This window comes from Cyprinus carpio, chromosome A25, assembly GCF_018340385.1.
Source record: "Cyprinus carpio isolate SPL01 chromosome A25, ASM1834038v1, whole genome shotgun sequence".
Lineage (NCBI taxonomy): Eukaryota > Metazoa > Chordata > Actinopteri > Cypriniformes > Cyprinidae > Cyprinus > Cyprinus carpio.
In genome coordinates, this window is record NC_056596.1 from 3149481 (window position 1) to 3164340 (window position 14860).

Below are 14860 nucleotides of genomic sequence, written 5' to 3' on the forward strand. Positions count from 1 at the left end.
GTCAATTCTCGTGTTGAAGATGACTGAGATTCTTTGCCACAATACCTTCACTGTCGTATCACGGAGCGCTGCGGCTTCATTTTTTTTTGGTGCAGGAGGTTTTGGAGCGGAGGTGTGGAAGGAGTTATGGGGAGATGGGGGAAAAATCAGAGTCCTGGAGGGAGATCACAGGTACATCTGCCATACAGTAGTCGTGTAGGTGTTCACAAGCGGATTGTCCGTCGATTACCTGCATGGCTGCGTAGTGTGAGATGCTAGCTTGTGATGCTGTTAGCCGAGGTAGTTTCTCCACGTGCGGCGTTAAAAAGTGAAAATTCTATTTACAATACCATATAAGATGGACAAAGGTACAACTTAACTCTGCATTTACGGCATACTCCAAAAATATACTTTACGTGACCAGGAATCACTAGTATGCAAGTCTGAAGGTGAACAGCTCCGAAACTTACGCGCGCTTACTCCGCCATCTTGCGCGAAAAGCCTTTCCGGCTCGTACTGCATTGGTTTAGCGTATGGGGGTGTCACGTGATAAAGGAACGACTCAAACCCGAAAGGACTCATGCGGCCGAACTAATCAATTCTCTTTCCGGCTCTACTGCATTGACTGAAACAGGCGAACTACTACAGAACCTATAGAATATGCGCATGCTTGTGACTGAACGAATCACTCCCCGAGACGACTCGTTCTTCCCGAGTCACATTAAAGATTCGTTCAAAATAAACGAATCGTTCAAGAACGACACATCACTAGTGTGTATGTGTAATTTGCATAGCGTTTGGAAGGTATTTCATGAAGATTGCATAAAGTGAAATTGTGAAATTTTCACCTTTTTCTAGATCGAGACTGCCAGTTAACTTACTGCTGGCGAGTGTGATATCATGGTCCGTGAACTTTGCCGGCAGATAATGTTGGCATCGTTTTGCGTGTTATTATAATAGTGGGCGCAGAAAGAACATTTTCACAAAATGCCTAATTGCTTCAGTTGTAGCACGATCCCTGTCCATTGCAAATGCGGTATATACACAGGTTACTACTTCCGTTCACGCTTAAACGACTTTTCCTTTTACACTGAAAATGCCTTCCGTTTAAAAAAAACTGAAAAGTTCACGGAGCACATCCACATATGAAATCACTTGCATATATATATGTACACAAATAAAGCATGTGTCTTTCTTATCTGAGCTGTATACGTTAGTAAATGTTATTTTTTATGTATGCGAGAGTGTTTTATGATGTGTATGCTGCGCGCATCGAGTTTACATTTATGTGGGAGTGTTTAATAGGTGTATATGCACGGATCAAGTTTATATGTATATGCGAGTATGTGCAGTTGTGTTTGTATACAGCGAGTTTATATGTATGCGCGAGTGTGTGTAGGTGTATGCACGCGTCAAGTGTGTATGCATTCATTGCTAACATTATATGTATTGGTATCGATTTCATATTAGTGTGCACGTGTATTTCATATATGTATTTGTGGACATCCAGTAGTGTGCATGTATATGTGAGTAATGTATAGGTGTATATGCACGTGTTTTATGCATGTATTCATAAGCGAAGTTTGATTTAAATCCTACGCGGCGCCTCATAGCTTTATCTCAGTATTACTGTAGGTGGATTTCGTAATGTTAATTCAACGTGCTTTACATAAAAGGAATTAAAATAATCACAACAACAAAAACACGTAATTAAAATGATTAAAAAATTATTTAAAATTGAATTAAAACAGTTGAGAATAAAAGATGATGGTACATTAAAAAACAGTGCTCATTCAAATGCACAGCTGAACCGATGTGTGTTGAGTCTGGATTTAAATATGCCCACAAACACAGAACGTTCCCCTAACGTTAGTTTTTGGTTCCCGTTTGGTTATTCTTTTGGGAACTAAATACTAACGTTAGGGGGACGTTCTTTTTAGGTTATAATTTTTTTGTAACCATAAAATACCGTTCCCAGAATGTTGCATGGTGGTTATTATTAAATAACCTAAAAATAACATAAAGAGAACGTTCCCTAATTGTTATCTTAGGTTATTTTTGCAACCCAAAAATAATGTTCCCAGAATATTGAACCATGGTTATTAATAGGCTAAATAACCTAAAAATAAATTATAGAGAATGTTCCCTTTTTTTTTTTTTTTTTTTGCAACCATAAAATAATGTTCCCAGAACGTTGCAGGTGGGTTATTTTTTAAAAGAACCTAAAAATAACTTCTAGAACGTTCCCTAATGGTTATTAACATAAACATAAAATAATGTTTCCCGAAAGTTGCACCGTGGTTGTTTATAAATAACCTAAAAATAAAATTATAGAGAATGTTCCCTAATGGTTATTTTTTTTGGCAACCATAAAATAACATTCCCAGAATGTTACATGGTGGTTATTATTAAATAACCTAAAAATAAAATAAAGAGAACGTTCCCTAATTGTTATTTTAGAGTATATTTTTGCAACCAAAAAATAATGTTCCCAGAACGTTACACCGTGGTTATTAATAAATAACCTAAAAACTTATAGAGAATGTTCCCTAATGGTTATTAATTTGCAAACATAAAATAATGTTCCTAGAACGTTGCAGGGTGGTTATTTTTTATAACCACCCTGCAACTGTTCACTCTCAGTGGCTTATGATATGATTGGTTGAATGGTAAGCTCGCATCTGATTGGCTAAAGAGTACGACAGACCCACGTGGGAAGAGAGCTCTGCCAGGAAAGTCTCAAAAAACACACACACACACAAATCCGAGTGGATTCGTAGTAAATGACGATTTGTACATTCAGACACTCGTACATTTTAAACATTCAAAGGTTTTTGTGCACAGTTGTATATCTACGAATTGTGTTTTGCATTTGTGAAAATGTATTTTATGAATATATAATTTTATTTTGCGCATGTGAATTGCTTTTTGTGAATATATTTTTGTTTTCACACACGTGAATTTTTTTTGTGTGTACGTGAATTAGGTTTCATGCATGTGAAATTGTCTACGCATGTGTGAATCGTGTTTTTTGCGTGAATTATATTTGAGACTAATCTGTCTCCATAGTCTAATGGTCTTTATGGGAAGGCCGGTCGGGAGTCCATTACCCTGCTGGTGATCAAGGCATGAACGAGTTTCTCCAAGTCTTGACTGCAAACAAAACATCTTGATTGCAAAGTTGATTGATAGTATGCTGATTTAGTTATTGCTTTGACATGACTGCTTTTTATTTTTAGGGGAAGTGGTGGCCTAGAGTGTTGGACTTGCAATCCAAGGGTTGCAAGTTCGTGTCTCGGGCCGGCAGGAATTGTAGGTGGGGGGAATGAATGTACAGCGCTCTCTCCACCTTCAATACCACGACTGAAGTGCCCTTGAGCAAGGCACCGAACCCCCAACTGCTCCCCGGGCACCGCAGCATAAATGGCTGCCTACTGCTCCGGGTGTGTGTTCACGGTGTGTATGTGTGTGTTCACTGCTGTGTGTGTGCACTTTGGATGGGTTAAAAGCAGAGCGCGAATTCTGAGTATGGGTCACCATACTTGGCTATATTTCACGTCACTTTTTTAAGTTGTTTGGCCCATAGAGTCAAGGTATGCATTCACCTTGAGAACTTCATCTTTGTTTCCAAATGTCTTCAGTCAGGCAGAGGGAGTCAGTGGGCCTGTAGTCATTAGGTGATAAGGATAGGTAAAACTGGGTATCATCTGCATAGCTGTGATAGGCAATTTGGTTCTTTCTCATTATTTGACTAAGTGGAAGCATATACAGGTTAAACAAAAGTGGTGCAAAAATTGAGCCTTGAGGGACTCCGCATGTCATGGACATCCACTTAGACTTATGATCTCTAACATAATAACCTCTCCCTTCTAATTATGACCTGAACCATTTGAGGACCATCCCAGAAATCCCAACACTGTTTTCCAGTCTCTCTTTAAGTATGTTAAGATTGACCGTGTCAGACTCAGCACTGGGATCGAGTAGCACCAGCCCTGATTTGTCAGAATCTGAATTTAAGCAAATATCATTGATTATCTTTATGAGAGCTGTCTCTGTGCTGTGATGTGGTCGGAAACCAGACTGAAAATTGTCCAGGTATCCATTAGAATTTAAGAAGTTGTTCAGCTGACTGAAAGCAACATTTTCAATAATCTTGCCTATAAAAGGAAGATTTGATATTGGTCTACAGTTACTTAATCCTGATCCATCAGAAGACAAAAGAACAGATACTGTTACATTTACTGTTACTTTGTTACTTGTTTCATAAACATTTATTCTGTATTATTTGCTCAAATCAACACCAAATTGTAATTATATGTGACCTGCACTATCATTTGAGTTTTGTGTATCAAAGTAACAATAGCCTCTGTTTTCTAATTATAGAATGTTTCCATTATAGTAATTTAAAGGGGATGCTGTTCTTAAATTGAAAATAATTTAAATCAACGATTAAAAAAAAAGTAAAGTAAACAAAACTTATCTTTTTCTTTGTCTATCAGTGATTTATGAAAGCTGTTGGTCCTCAATCAATGAGGATACTTTCACACAGCAGAAATAATGTTTAGATTGTTAAATTAAGGAAATGAAAACAAGAATGGCTGTTTTGAAAAGGTCAGAGAAAAAAAAAAACCTTAAATAAAGAACCATCTGTGCCATGCTGAAATTATATTCACATGTAACAGCTCAAAACTTTGCGGAGAACAAAAGTTCCGAATGTAACCTAATTAATATTCATGAATCCAACATGTTTGTATGGCGCACGAATCAATTAATATTCATTAGGCACGACTTTATATGGTCTGCTATTGGTCTTCTGACTTATTGCAGTGGTCATTGAGCAACTTCTGGAAATCATCTCACCTTTTCCCTAAACATTTGTTATTATTAGAAACTTTCAAAAACAAAGAGTTACTCGACATTTGTATCTGCCTGTAAAGATCAAGGCAGCAGGTTCGGTGTTTGAGCTTACTTTCGATTTGAAGTAAAAAGAAGGAGCGTCAGAATGGAGATCTTGTGAGTCAGAGAAACGAGCCAGGTATGAATTCACCTGTTTACTGTTGCTGTTACTTGTTTCCTAAATTCAGACTTTAATGTAGGAGAGCTGGGGCGATTTGTCTCAGTTTTATAATCAAAGTAATTTTAACCGAAAATATAGTTCTTCCGAATGTCACGTCTTTTTCTCGTTTGTTTTCTTAAACTCAGAAATATTAATTATATACACACACGTTCTTGTTTTTATAATAATGTGAGAATTTAATAACCTTTTTTTTCTATATGTTCTTATTAAAGGGGTGCTATTATGCTCTTTTACAAGGTCTCGATTTTGTTTTTGGGGGTGTACTATAACAGGCTCTCATACTAGGTTGTTCGAACTATTTTTTTCATATTTTACATTATTATTATTATATATATAATAATATCTCTTTCCCCAGTCTGGCATGAACGGCTGGAATAGTTCCTGTATCAAATGAAGGCCCGCCTTCTTAAATACGAAATGCGCTGTGATTGGTTAGCTGGGCCCGTGTGTGTTGTGATTGGCACCTCTCGGGAGAAGCACCCTACTCCGATAACGATCGTCTTTCATAGACATACATGATAGGAAATGTGTGGGTAGTTGGTGTAGGACGGAGTATGTTGTTTAAAAAGCTAAAAACGCTGTGCAGTTTTACAAAGCCTTCATTATAATGCACAGAAGTAAAAAATAAAACATTAACCTGTAACTCGCCATGTCCCTGAAATGATTGTTTTGCTAAATTAAACTGATCTTTAGGCTAAAAAAATAACAACCAACTACATTTAATAAATGAATTGGGTTTATTATCCACATTGGGAGGATCAAATATAACAAATAATTATGAATTAAATAATTTTTGTAAATTTGATCATTTCATATCATCGGAGTATGAGCAAGTATTGTTTTAATTTATATAGCATGACAAGACAATTATTTAATTTTATTGTTACGTATAATTATCTGCAACAGGCTAGTGTGTCTGCTGTGTGCCATTTCAATTTTTATGAAACTTTAATTTTCTTTACTACATTGCAAAGCATAGACTTTTCCTCCCTTTTATTTCAGGAAAATATGCTGTTACTCATTATTTTAAAGTGAAGAAATCGAGAAACTTTTATTTTTACCGGCCAGTGATGATTCTGAAAGGTCATACCAGTAATCTGTTGCTATAGTAACTAACGCAATTTCATGCGCATCATGGTCTTATTTTAGTGCACTTGTCTCGCAGCCACTGCGGTCAAATATTGAGATAAACTTTATAAAGTATCATCTATTTATATTAAATTCGTATCATTATTGAGCCGATTCTTTTCCTTCAGCTGGAATGCTTAACGTGGCTTAATGCATTAAAAGTTTTTTTTTTCTTTTAAAGACCAAACTCAGTAAACACATTACTAATAAAGTATTCTATTCACAGACAAGCAGATGAATCCAGAATAAGAATGCAATGCGTTTAATTACGTGTAAAGCATTTTCCTCCCATAGAAAACCATAGCCTAAAAGGAAAACGCTTAACGTGGCGTAATGCATTAAAACGTGTTTTAAAAATACCAAACTCAGTAAACATTTTTAATAAAGCAGGTAATGGGAGGAAAATGCTTAACACGTAATTAAACGTGTTGCGTTCGAATTCTGCGCTCATATCTGCTTGTCTGTGAATAGAGTGCTTTATTAATCATTTGTTTACTGAGTTTGGTCTTTTTAAAACACAGTTTTAATGCATTAAGTCACGTACTTTCACGTTAAGCGTGTTTTAGAATGTTCCAGTGATTCATTCGTGAATTCGACTGGTCCATAAGATTAAACTTGCAGCAGCTAACATCTCGTGATTCAATAAATCAAACATAGTGAGTCAAGTTTACAATAAACACCTGTGCATTATAATGAAGGCTTTGTAAAACTGCACAACATTTAACCAACTACGCACACATTTCATATCATGCATGTCTATGAAAGACGATCGAACCAATCAAAGTAGGTATGGGGCGGGGCGACACGTGCAGCCCCGCCCCAGATGCAGCCCCGCCTCGATCTGCAGGCTGCAGCCAGTTGTACTTGGCTCTCGGCGCCTGGGCGGGAAATGTCATGCCTTTTTACTTTTTAATCTTCTTTTGAATTGGACTTTGAGCTTTGTAACTTTGGAGATCTGTTTTATGCTCAGACAGCAACATTACAGACTAACTAAAGTTGAAAAAGCATAATAGCACCCCTTTAATGCAATTCCTGGCACTTTAATAAAGACGTTTCATAGAATGATTCTCTACGTAAACGGACAACAGTATCCGAAATGTTCCTAAATACATCCAACTTTATAAAATGCAGTTCATCTTTAATTTCAAACTCATCAACTACACCTACAGAATGCTCACAAAAATCAGCCAGTGCTCTGCCGTATTTGTGATGTTGTTCTGCTGTATTTCAGCTGTATTTGTGATGTTGTTCTGCTGTTTTTCAGCTGTATTTGTGTTGTTGTTCTGCTGTTTTTCAGCTGTATTTGTGATGTTGTTCTGCTGTTTTTCAGCTGTATTTGTGATGTTGTTGTGTTGTTTTTGAGCTGTATTTGTGATGTTGTTGTGTTGTTTTGTGTGACTCAGTGCCTCTGAAGAGCATCTCAGTGCAGGTTCTGGTTCAGGATCATGTAGCCACAGTCTCCTCCACTCTGCAGTATGTGAATGAGGAAGAGCGCCCCCTGGAGGCCTTGTTCGTCTTCCCTCTGCCTGCTGATGCTGCTGTCTGCCACTTCAGTGCCAAGATCGGAGAGCAGGAGATTGTGGCAGAGGTGCAGGATAGAGAAACTGTGAGTCCAAATACAAACCCACAGGACATTGATTTGTATATTCATACTACACGTCACCATTTAACAAAACCGTATCTTGCAGGCGAGGGATCAGTATGATGATGCTGTGAGTTCGGGTCAGCAGGCGTTTCTGTTGGAAGAGAGCGCAGAGAGTCCTGATGTGTTCAGACTGAGTGTCGGGTGTCTGTCGGCGGGTCAGAACGCTGCCGTCACCATCATCTACATCACCGAGCTCTCTGTGCAGGCCGATCACTCGCTGCGCTTCTGTCTGCCGGCTGTACTCAACCCCCGATACACACCAGCAGGTACTGCAGCAGCTGCTGACACACACTTTATTAGAGGAGAGAAGCTGATGTGTGTGTGGTGTGTGTGTGTGTGTGTGTGTGTGTGTGTGTGTGTGTGTGTGTGTGTGTGTGTGTGTGTGTGTGTGTGTGTGTGTGTGTGTGTGTGTGTGTGTGTCAGGTTCACGTGCTGGTATCGTCTCAGAGATTTCATCAGGATGTGGATCTGTTCCCTACACACTGTCTCTCAGTGTCCATGTGAGCTCTCCAAAGCCCATCTCCAAACTAGAGTCCAGCTGCTCTCTGGATCCTCTAGTGTTCCTCCACTCTGATCACACTCAGGCTACGGTACTGTGTGTCTTCATGTGTTTATCTGGATGTGTGAGCAGAGCTGTTTTAAGCATGTGTTGTTGATGTGTGCAGGTGAATCTGAGTCCTGGTCACATGTTTGATAAGGACGTTGAGCTGTTTGTGTTCTATCAGGATACCCATCAGCCCTCTGCTATAGTGGAGGCAGGAGTGACCACTGCCCCGCCAGGTACGACCTGCAGCACACTGGCATTATGGGATTGAGTGATCAACCTGCCATTGACTCTTTATTTCTTTATTTCAGGCTCTCTGATGAGGGACCCAGTGGTCATGATAAGTTTGTACCCAGAGTTCCCAGAAGAAGTGATATCATCACTGGCATTACGAGGCGAATTTGTTTTTGTAATTGACAGATCAGGCAGTATGGACAGCATGATGCATCATGGGAGAAGAGCACAGAAACGCATTGAAAGTGCAAAAGTAAGATTTAAGATTTAATACGGGATTTTTTTTTATGCCAGAATATGGATTTATTATGGGTCTTGAGTTTCTGTTTTGGAAATTAAATAGATTTATAAAAACTTAAAAATTACTTCCATACATCAATACAAGAAACTCTTCCTATAAAATTCCATAGAGTTATGTTGAGTTTAAATGTCTGTCCATGTCTCTCTATAGGACACTCTGCTGTTACTGTTGAAGAGTCTGCCCATAGGATGCTACTTCAATATCTATGGATTTGGCTCTGATTTTGAGTCCTTCTTTCCGTTAGTATATATCATTGACAGATATACAGTTTTGAAATGTGTGTCAGTGGAGTTGAGATGTGTTTCTGTGTGTCTTTGCAGTCAGAGTGTCGTGTATAAACAGAAAACAATGGATCAGGCTCTAAAGAGAGTGAAGGAAATGCAAGCAGACATGGGCGGCACAGAGATTTTACAGCCTCTAAAACACATCTACAGTCAGCGCTGTCACCCCGATCACCCCAGACAGGTACAACACCGCAGCATACACCTGAACAATGCACTGTAATGATGTGAAGTCAAAGATTTAAGACTGTTTTCTCTCTTCAGCTGTTCGTCTTCACTGATGGAGAGGTGTTTAACACTAAAGAGGTGCTGGACCTGGTGAAAAGTCACGCTCACTCTCACAGGTAAAGGTCTGCTGGGTTTGATCTGTGCATCATTCATATCTTCATCACTAACAGTAACAGAGTGTATTGTGTCTTCAGGTGTTTCTCATTCGGGATTGGTGAGGGTGCGAGTGCCGCTCTCATCACAGGAATGGCCAGAGAGGGATCTGGTCACGCTCAGTTCATCACAGACACAGACCGCATGCAGCCCAAAGTAAAGCTCTTCACTGGATCTCACAGGCACAAATGTTTCCTAGTCAAATTCTCAATGGTTTCTCTTTCTCTTCAAACTATATCAGGTGATGCAGTCACTCAGGTTTGCGCTGCAGCCCGCTGTGGTTAATATCTCTGTGGATTGGACACTTCCAGATGGCATTACTGTTGACACACTGTCTCCACCCATCAATGTGCTCTTCCAGGGACAAAGGACACTCATTTATGCCCAACTGAAAGGAGAGGTGAGATGATTTTAGCATGTGTTTCTTTAATGAGAATTAGAGACTTGTGTCTCTCATTTGTTTAGATTATAAAAATCTGTCTTTTCTCTCTCTTACAGAGTTCAGGAGGCTCTGAGGGAGCAGTGACAGTCAAATACAGTCTTAAAGATCAACCAGTAACAAACCAGCTCCACTTCTGCCTCAAACCAACTGAGGAAACTGGGTAACACAAACTCATTGAATTGGAGTGACGTCAACTGTTTGCTTTTTTAATTCAACAAATTTCCTCCATGTTTCTGCAGGCTGTCCATCCACCGGCTGGCGGCTCGGACCCTGATCCGTTCTCTGGAGCAGGAGGAGAGGTCAGGAGCTGCAGATGTTGAGGGCATCAGGAGCAGGATGGTGGAGCTCAGTGTTCAGGCAGGAGTGAGCAGTGTTCATACAGCCTTCATTGCTGTTAATAAAGACAGCAGACAGACTGTGAAAGGACCCCTGCAGCAGAGAAGAGTGCAGACACGCGGTTAGTGCAAGGATTGTGTGTGTATAAGTCACTTTTACTGTCATTTGACTATTTGATGTTTACACTGATGTGTTTACCTCTTTATGATTTTTCAGATTTCTTTCACGCACTTACTACGCCAATAGGTGGTAAGACAAATACAGTCTGTCATTTGTATGTAATGATACACATTACCAGCCAAAAGTTGATTGAACTTGAATTTAAGTCACACTTAATAATTTAAGTTTTGTAAACAAATAATTTATAATACAATTTGTGAAAGTGCCCCTGCTGTAGGGAAAAGTGCAGACACACATTAGTTTCTCATTGTGTCAGTATGTGAAATTGAGAGAATATGTGTCCATTTTTATAATAATTTCACAACCAATGTTCCTGTCACATAGATTTTAGATATTTGCTGAGTTCAGTTCATCAAAATGAAGGGTTCAAATGTTCTGACACATGTTTAGTGATGTGATGTTTAAATAAGTGCCTGGACTGTTTACTGCAGTACATTTAATATGTGCTTTTGAAAGCAAGTTAAGATATGTACTGTATAGAGTCCTACAGCGCCAGTATGTGGCAGTGTTTTTTCAAGCACCACATTTTCTTTAGAAAATATTCAAATGCAGTTAAAATTAGGGTTTAAAAATTTAATGTAACAGTTTACATTTTGTGTGTGTACATATCATTAAGATTAAATTAATTTGTTTTTAAGGGATGTGTTTAAAGGACCATTGCTCAGTAAGTGATAATGTAGACTGTTCTTTCCTCTTTTTGTATCTGTATAGATGTGTGATTTGTCTGTCTGATGCCTTTCTTGTCACTTCATAAATTATGATATTTGATGTGTTGACTACATTATGATGTGATGAATGGTTCTTTTCTATCTTTTGTGTGTGGCGGTTTCTTTTTGTCTCCATAACAATCAATCCCTATCCCAAACCTAATCTTGCTTGTTAGTCCTTTTGGATATTTCTGTTCTTGACTATTTCTCCAGATCTGAATCTGTTGTGAACTTTGGTTTCATTGCCTGTAGGCCAGCCGGTCATCGCCACTGCCAGGTAAATGCACCTCAATGTAACAGTTGAAATTTTGTTTTTGAGGCATATTGCAAAAATGGCACATTTAATTATTGATTTACCATCCTCACCAAACCACACAACTAATGAGAGTTCAGAATGAGTAAGAAAACATTCACACAGTAACTGGTTTTGTGTTTAAAGCCAGCTAGTCAAACCGCAACAGAGTAAAACAGAAAGTAGGACATATTCAAATGTTGAAGTACAGTACACTTATCTTGACGCAGCATCTAAAAACTGCAGCCCTCATGGATTAAGACATAAAAGATAAGAGAAAAACAGTGAGACGCCACACAATAGCCAAAGACACAAGTCTGCATGAAAGAGACCGTGTGAACAGTGTAGTCTGATTCCAGAACAAGTGACTCTAATGAAGCGGTTCTTTTTAGTGAATCACACATACAGCTTACACCGATCTGAGCTCCTTAAATCAATGTAGTTACTGACTAGTAGTTCATATGACAACATGTAGTAAAAAACATCAATTTTAGCAAATTTTCTGAATTTTTGAATTGTTGTTCAGTCTTAAGTTTCTGTCTATTACTATTAATCTTTGTTCTGAAACAAGAAAGAAAACATGTCATTTATATACTAGCTCACTATATACTGAATCATTATATATGAATATATGTGTACTACTTATTATTCTTAAAAAATTGTGTGAATGGCATTATTCCATGCTTCAAACTATTATGCTACATTGTTGTCATGTGAGTGGCTTCTAGTTTTCATGATGAAAATAAAAACATTTTTTAATTTAAATTTGAGTAAAAATGTCTCAACTTTTGGCTGAGTCAACAAACAGATGACAAGTGCCACTCAAGTTTACTTCAGAAAATGTGAAATTCAGTTAAAATTATAATTTCAACTATCTATCTGTTTATCTATGTCTGGTAAGATAAATAATATAGACTCTTCTTTTCAGTCTCATGTCAATGCTGTTTTAATGCTCTGAATGTGTATGCATGTGTGTTTTTTGTATTTTCTCTGACAGCAAGGGTTCCACATGCTTATGTTGGATGTAGTAAGTGGTTTTCTTCAATCTGGGTGGGTTTTTTGTGCCTGTAAGAATGAATTTGTGGTGTTTGGTATAAAAAACGTCACAGCATTCTAATTCCTCTACCTCTTTTAATGGGTTCATTGACAAACAAAACAGTTCAAAGCAAATAAAGGGTTTCAGCAAAGTCATTTTCAGCCAAACATGTCCATTTCAGTCCTTCCCTATTCCAAAGCTTTTCTCATTCTTTATCTCCTTTTAAAGCCTCTTCTCTTCCTCTTAACCTAATCTGATCTTATCTTTCCCTTCTCTTATATGTAGCCGCTCGTCCGGCTCAGCCACTGGCATCTAAACGTGCTAAGTCTAAATCACTGATGGGTAAGTGCACCTCAATGTAATATTACTTTTGTGAAAGAGTGAAGAATGTGAACTTATTGTTTTCATTAGATTTCACAAAATAGGTTTACAAGCCTTACCAAAGCACAGTACTCACCAAAGCACTAAATAGCTCCTTCATTGTCACTTAGCAGTTAACAAGATGTGAACTTTGTTTTTAGGGAAACTGGGTCAAGCCCTGTCTCGCAATCGTGGTAAGATAAATCATACTGACTACTCACATATGTGTTTATGTTTTTAGGTGTTATATTTTCAATGCATGTTGTTTTTTCTTTAGTGATGGTGAGATTCCTTTTAGCACCTGCAAGAAATTCCTTATATCTGCAAGAAATAAAAATGCAGTCACATTTAAGAGCTTTTCTTGTTTGCTTATTTATTATTTGCATTTCACTTCACTTTTTGTGCAACATGTTTTTGACAGATTCTCAAAAGTTTAGACGCTCAGAGATGATGACTCTTTATGGCTGTGACAGATCATTGGCAATAACGGGTGAATGAACCCTTTACATACCAACTGACATTTTGATGTACTTTATTTGTCTAGATTTATTTTTAATTTAAATCTGAGATTAATAAACAAATGTTTCTTATTTGCTTTGTGTTTTTTTTTCCATTTGAGCATTTTCAGTCTTTTATTGATGAACATTGTTCTGAAACAAGTAAGAGAAACACAATCATTTTAGAGAACTCATTAATGTTTTTGAGAATGTATTTGTTCAGAGGCATGAATTTTCTTTCTTTTTTTATCTTTTCCATCTATGTTGGGTTGCAGTGTTTTATGAGGACTTTCCATATAAACCACTTTTTTTTATTTTATTTTTTTACTTTTTTTACTGTATAAACTGTATATTGTATTCACTAACCTTAAACATAACCCTCACTTACAAAAAAAAAAAAAAAAAAAAAAAAACCCAAACAAAACAAAAATATCATGTAGTATGATTTATAATCTGTTTTCTCATGGGTACCAGAAAAAGTACCCACAAGAAAAAAAAAAGTTGGGTGTGTCCTCTCCTGTGGGGACATCTGGTCCCCATAATGTAGTAAATACCAGGACCACACACAAAGTAACTGCCAAATATAAGGTTGACACAATCTTATTGTTTGTGTTTAAAATGAAATAATATTCTGTTCGCTCATTTTGTACTAAATATACACTACACTACCTACTATGTGTATATAGAGCCCCAGAAGGACCTGTTACTGCAGCTGGTTTCTCTCCAGAAGGCGTCCGGCTGCTGGGATCTGGACGCCACACTGGCTGATGTGTTTGGGAAGACGGAGGATGAGCTGACCAATCAGAAACCAGCACAGGTGAGAGATGTGATGAAGTAAATAATAAACAGTGATGATTGTGTGCAGTGTCCAGTAACTAATGCAGTGGATGATGGTTTGTACACAGGTGGATGGGTCAGTATGGGCCACTCTCCTGGCTCTGATCTGGTTATACGGCTGTAAAGTGAGCAGCAGGTGGAGTGGCAGTTTGTGGCCATGAAGGCAGCGTCATGGATCGGCTCTCAGAAAGGTGAGATCTCCGTTCCAGACCACATTCATTCAGTCAGCGTTCATCAAGAGACGTTTGAGCAAATATCTTCAGTTCTTTGACACACACTGATGATCTGTGTGTGTGTGTGTGTGTGTGTGTTTCAGTGGGTGATCTGTCTCAGTGTGTGTGTGCGGGGAATGTCCTGCTCGGATGTCAGGTGACCAAAGAGACTCTGGGAATCTGAAGACGTCAGTGTTTTTACATCCTGATCCATCAGAAGCAAAAAGAACAGATACTGTTACATTTACTGTTACTCTGTTACTTGTCTCAGTAAAATTTAATTAATTTTATTTGCTGAAATCTACACCAAATTGTAAATATGTGACTTGCACCATTTGAGTTTTATGTACCAAAGTAAAAAAAAAATGGTTTTTGCATTTATTTAATTAAT

At 38.0% G+C, this 14860-nt stretch overlaps 1 pseudogene; it reads left to right on the forward strand.

Moving 5' to 3' along the window:
• Positions 1–14835, forward strand: part of LOC109045641 — a 22934-nt pseudogene extending 8099 nt beyond the window's left edge.
• Positions 14836–14860: the final 25 nt, after the last annotated feature.